The sequence below is a fragment of the Siphateles boraxobius genome, unplaced genomic scaffold (genome assembly GCF_051911475.1).
Source record: "Siphateles boraxobius isolate OS27281-9 unplaced genomic scaffold, OSU_SipBor_1 109, whole genome shotgun sequence".
Lineage (NCBI taxonomy): Eukaryota > Metazoa > Chordata > Actinopteri > Cypriniformes > Leuciscidae > Siphateles > Siphateles boraxobius.
Genome location: NW_027508710.1, coordinates 550,853 through 556,949, shown reverse-complemented (window position 1 = coordinate 556,949; position 6,097 = coordinate 550,853).

Sequence of the window (6,097 nt, the reverse complement as noted above, 5' to 3'; positions counted from 1 at the left end):
AGTGTCACATGATCCTTCAGAAATCACTATAATATGATGATTTGATGATCAAGAAAGATTTATGATTATTATCAGTGTTGAAAACGGTTCATATTTTTGTGGAAACTGTCATATATTTTATTGTTCAGAATTCTTTGATTTATTTACAGCATTTAACAGCATTTATTTGAAACAGAATATTCAGCTGATGTACAGTAAGTATGATAATGTCACTGCAAGGTCTTCGTAACAGAAGGAACCAGCGTCTGGTGTGTGTGTGTGAGAGAGTGTGTGTCGCTGCCAGCTGACAGTCTGCCTTGACCTTTGACCTCTGACCTCGGGGACACACAGAACGATTGATGGTAAAAAGCTTTGAGTCGACTCATAACCCATAATCTGATGTCAACTCTACCGTAATATGAAAGCTGCCATTTAAATTATTCAATTAGAAGACTTTGTGTTCTTGTGATGTCACCAGACTGTCAGCGTTGACATGATGATGTCATTGTCCATTAGAGTCACGCGACATTAGGGTTCAGGTGACTGACGTGTGTGTGTGTGTGTGTGTGTGTGTGTGTGTGTGTGTGTGTGTGTGTGTGTGTGTGTGTGTGTGTGTGTGTGTGTGTGTGTGTGTGTGCGTGCGTGCGTGCGTGTGTGTGTGTGACTGACCGACCGACCACAGACTGCCATAGATATGTAAAGTGTCGATGTAAACTCTTCCTTTAACGCATCACTGTAGTTTTACCTCTTATGGAAGCGAAGAAAGGAACACTTTTAAGGAACCCTCTTTTTATCGAGCGGCAAGTTTCCATTGTTGAAAATGAGGCGCTGCGACGTCAAAGATTTGAAGAAATTACTTTTCTGAGAAATGTATCGATGTTTACACAGACTGAAGAATGACAGGTTTGTTTGTGCGTGCGTGTTAGAGAGAGAGTGTGTGTGTGTGTGTGTGTGTGTGTGTGTGTGTGTGTGTGTGTGTGTGTGTGTGTGTGTGTGTGTGTGTGTGTGTGTTAGGAGAGCCTTTACCTGATGCTGCTGCTTCTTAGGCCGCGTTCCAGGTAACCACCCATGTTTTCCCAACCTTATACGTGTGAAAGTGCACTGGAACGGCAGTATGGAAGTAAAATAATGTCAAATGTTTTTGAAATAAAAAGCCTGTTGAATTGCACTACTTGGAAAAAAAATAGGCATTGCATTAACCATGCTTGCATTTTAATGCATTGTATTTTTAGGGCTTGCCTTTTTATGGGCTGAAATTCAACATGGTTGAATATTTAAGCTGTGAATATTTCAAATAAAAACATTTCAAACACATTTTCATTATTAAAAATTCAATAATCCATATTCACCCTTCATATTTCACTTCCAAAATATTCTAACTGTTTAAAAATACAACCTATAATATTCAACAGGCAATTTTCGGTCCATTTTATTTCGCTTTGCAAATTCGCTTCTACAAATTCAGTGGTTCAAATTCGACAGTAAATTCAACATTGACGTCCAGGAACTGCAGGAAAAGCAGTAGATTGCCGAGCATACTCTCCATCTGCTGTTAGTCGACCTCGCCAGCAGAGGCTGCAAGTGCTTGTTGTTTACGGAGACCAGCAAAATTAGAGCAAGTCATTCATTCATAAAACTCATTTACAGCAATGTAAGTTTATTTGTGATTATTATGACGTCTGTTTATGTTAAATTCGGTGCCTTCACGGTTACTTTTCCTGTGTAGCCTACATGCATATTTCTCTACCGTGAACGAGATCTTAATGTTATTCCCCGATGCGGATATACAGATCCAATGTTACATTTTTGAGGTTGACATATATTTCTCTTGGTTGTTTAGTTGCCTTAACTTTATATTGTCGCGATGTGCTGCAATGCAGGCTATTAGGGTTTCCCTCCATACTTCAGGATTCCCCTGCTGGACATGTACAACGCTTAACGTAGCTTAATGGACTAGTCATGTAAAAGTCCAAACTCACAGGCAAGCAGATGGACTCAGAATAACGCGCACAGCTGAGCGTTTCCCAGTGATAGACTGGCATAAAGATGACTTGATGTTGGACATTCGCACATTTAGGGACCGTCTCTGAAGTTTATACGACTTTGGTATACACGTTTCTAACTTCAATAGCATTTTTATCCAAAGCGATTTACAGTTAAACTAACAATAGGAGGACAACAATATGCAAGTGCTATGATCCCAGTTTAAGCTAATGCAATACACGTAGGCATTTTAGGACTTTAGGACTTTATATATATATATATATATATATATATATATAGAGAGAGAGAGTGAGAGAGAGAGAGAGAGAGAGAGAGAGAGAGAGAGAGGGGGGGGGGGGGGGTAGAATAGAATAGAAAGTGTTAGTATTAATTGATCAAGTGTTGATTTTATGCCAGTATATCACAAAACGCTCAGCATGAAACTTTGCGCGTAAAGTTTACAATCTGAGTCCATCTTCTTGCCTGTAGCCTATATAGTAGCCTACAGCCTACATCCCCAATAAGGTGCAAGATTGGTCTTTCATATCACTGTATGTGTTAAGCGTTTTGTCCCAACGGAAAGGGAATCCTTGAGTATGAGGTATTGAGGGAAACCGATTATAATCCTGTTCATGGTAGAGAAAGCTGATGACATGTAGAATACACAGGGAAAGTAACAATGAAGTTATTGAATGAAACATAAACACAGCTTTTGTGTGTTTATCATCTTTTCCGCATATACTGTCACAGATAATCATTTCCATTTTATGAATGAATGTCTCCGTAAACAACAAGCACTTGCACCCCCTGCTGGCGAGGTCGGCTAACAGCAGATGGAGAGTATGCTCGGCAATCTACTGCTTTTCCTGCAGTTCCTGGACGTCAATGTTGAATTTACTGTCGAATTTGAACCACTGAATTTGTGGAAGCGAATTTGCAAAGCGAAATAAAATGGACCGAAAATTGCCTGTTGAATATTATAGGTTGTAATTTTAAACAGTTTGAATATTTTGGAAATTAAATATGAAGGGTGAATATGGATTTTTGAATTTTTAATAATGAAAATGTGTTTGAAATGTTTTTAATTGAAATATTCACAGCTTAAATATTCAACCATGTTGAATTTCAGCCCATTAAAAATGCAAGCCCTAAAAATACAATGCATTAAAATGCAAGCATGGTTAATGCAATGCCTATTTTTGTCAAGTAGTGCAATTCAACAGGCTTTTTATTTCAAAAACATTTGACATTATTTTACTTCCATACGGCAGTCAAACCCGTGACTTCGAACCCGTGAACTCGTGCTAGATCGATGTACTCCCAGTTACGAGCTCTGACGTCACATAGGCCGCGAAACTATACAAAACAACAATGGTAGCTACAAAGTCGTGAGTCGTGGTTTGAAGTCGTGATTTACGTGCTCAAAAACCTGGCTGGAATGCAGCATTATTATCCATGCAGAAATATGACACGTTAAAAAAGTAACTTTATTTTAAAAATTACTTTTGAATGTTCACTGATCGTTACTTTAGAATTTTTTCTGAATGTTACTTTTGAATGTTACGTTTGAATGTTCTCTGATCGTTACTTTTGAATGTTCTCGGAATGTTACTTTTGAATGTTCTCTGATCGTTACTTTTGAATGTTCTCTGAACGTTACTTTTGAATGTTCTCTAATCGTTACTTTTGAATGTTCTCTGATCGTTACTTTTGAATGCTCTCTGAACGTTACTTTTGAATGTTCTCTGACCTTTACTTTTGAATGTTCTCTGAGCGTTACTTTTGAATGTTCTCTGACCTTTACTTTTGAATGTTCTCTGATCGTTACTTTTGAATGTTCTCTGAACGTTACTTTTGAATGTTCTCTGAGCGTTACTTTTGAATGCTCTCTGAACGTTACTTTTGAATGTTCTCTGATCGTTACTTTTGAATGTTCTCTGAACGTTACTTTTGAATGCTCTCTGAACGTTACTTTTGAATGTTCTCTGAACGTTACTTTTGAATGCTCTCTGATCGTTACTTTTGAATGTTCTCTGATCGTTACTTTTGAATTTTTTCTGAATTTTACTTTCAAATGTTTATTGAATGTTCTCTGAACGTTACTTTTGAATGTTCTCTCAACGTTAATTTTGAATGTTCTCTGAACGTTACTTTTTAATGTTCTCTGAACGTTAATTTTGAATGTTCTCTGAACGTTACTTTTGAATGCTCTCTGACCGTTAATTTTGAATTTTTTCTGAATTTTACTTTCAAATGTTTATTGAATGTTCTCTGACCGTTACTTTTGAATGTTCTCTGAATGTTACTTTTGAATGTTCTCTGATCGTTACTTTTGAATGTTCTCTGATCGTTTCGAAAGTAGTTACATTTAAAAAACGTTAAACGAACATGCAACTAAAACATTTCAGGAAAAAACGCTCCATGAACGATGTATAAATAATGTTTTTGTGGTAAGGTTTTGAGAACATCATTAGAGCTAACTTTGAATGAACGTAACTGTGTTACTGGAAGAAATTTTGATCATTACAGTGAGAAAACCTTGCCAGAACGTTCCACCTTCTCTACAAAGACCTAAAAGAATGTATTTATTACAGAAATCCATTGGTAATTTCTGTTCTGTAACTCCAACAGTGTGAAATCTTTCCATCAGGTGTCACATGACCTCACACATCACCTCATCAATGCTCAAGTGTGTGAGCATTACACTTCACACAATGTGGCAATAAATGATTGAACAGGTGAGTAAAACACGGTGGTGTGTGTGTGTGTGTGTGTGAGAGAGAGAGTGTGAGTGAGTGAGTGAGACGTGTCTCGCTGGTTCTACAGATTCATTTGTGAAGGTAAGCAAGAGAAAAGGAGATGCTGTGAAAGTTTGTCCATCGTGAGTCAGAATGTGTTTCTCATCACAGGCTGATGCTTTCAGAGGTAATTTAAAAGAACACCACATCTGATCTCATTTGCATAAAAATGTTTTTCTTAAGAATAAAATTGTTAATGAATTATTTGAAATGCAGGAGACAGACGGAGACGCAGCGGACGGCTGATGTACAGCTGTGAAGAACTGAAGCATCTGTGACTCTGAGACTGAAGAATCAACAGTTCTGTGAGTTTTACACTGAAGTCATGAGTGACACTGCATTCACTCAAACACACACCACCACAAACTTCAGCTTAAACACACACCAACACAAACTTCAGCTCAAACACACACCACCACAAACTTCAGCTCAAACACACACCACCATAAACTTCAGCTCAAACACACACCACCACAAACTTCAGCTCAAACACACACCAACACAAGCTTCAGCTCAAACACACACCACCACAAGCTTTGGCTCAAACACACACCAACACAAACTTCAGCTCAAACACACACCACCACAAACTTCAGCTCAAACACACACCAACACAAGCTTCAGCTCAAACACACACCACCACAAGCTTCAGCTCAAACACACACCAACACAAACTTCAGCTCAAACACACACCACCACAAATTTCAGCTCAAACACACACCAACACAAGCTTCAGCTCAAACACACACCACCACAAACTTCAGCTCAAACACACACCAACACAAGCTTCAGCTCAAACACACACCAACACAAGCTCCAGCTCAAACACACACCAACACAAGCTCCAGCTCAAACACACACCAACACAAGCTTCAGCTCAAACACACACCAACACAAGCTTCAGCTCAAACACACACCAACACAAGCTCCAGCTCAAACACACACCAACACAAGCTTCAGCTCAAACACACACCAACACAAACTTCAGCTCAAACACACACCACCACAAATTTCAGCTCAAACACACACCAACACAAGCTTCAGCTCAAACACACACCAACACAAGCTTCAGCTCAAACACACACCAACACAAGCTTCAGCTCAAACACACACCACCACAAACTTCAGCTCAAACACACACCACCACAAATTTCAGCTCAAACACACACCAACACAAATTTCAGCTCAAACACACACCAACACAAACTTCAGCTCAAACACACACCAACACAAGCTTCAGCTCAAACACACACCAACACAAACTTTGGCTCAAACACACAACAACACAAGCTTCGGCTCAAACACACAACAACACAAGCTTCTGCTCACACACCAAC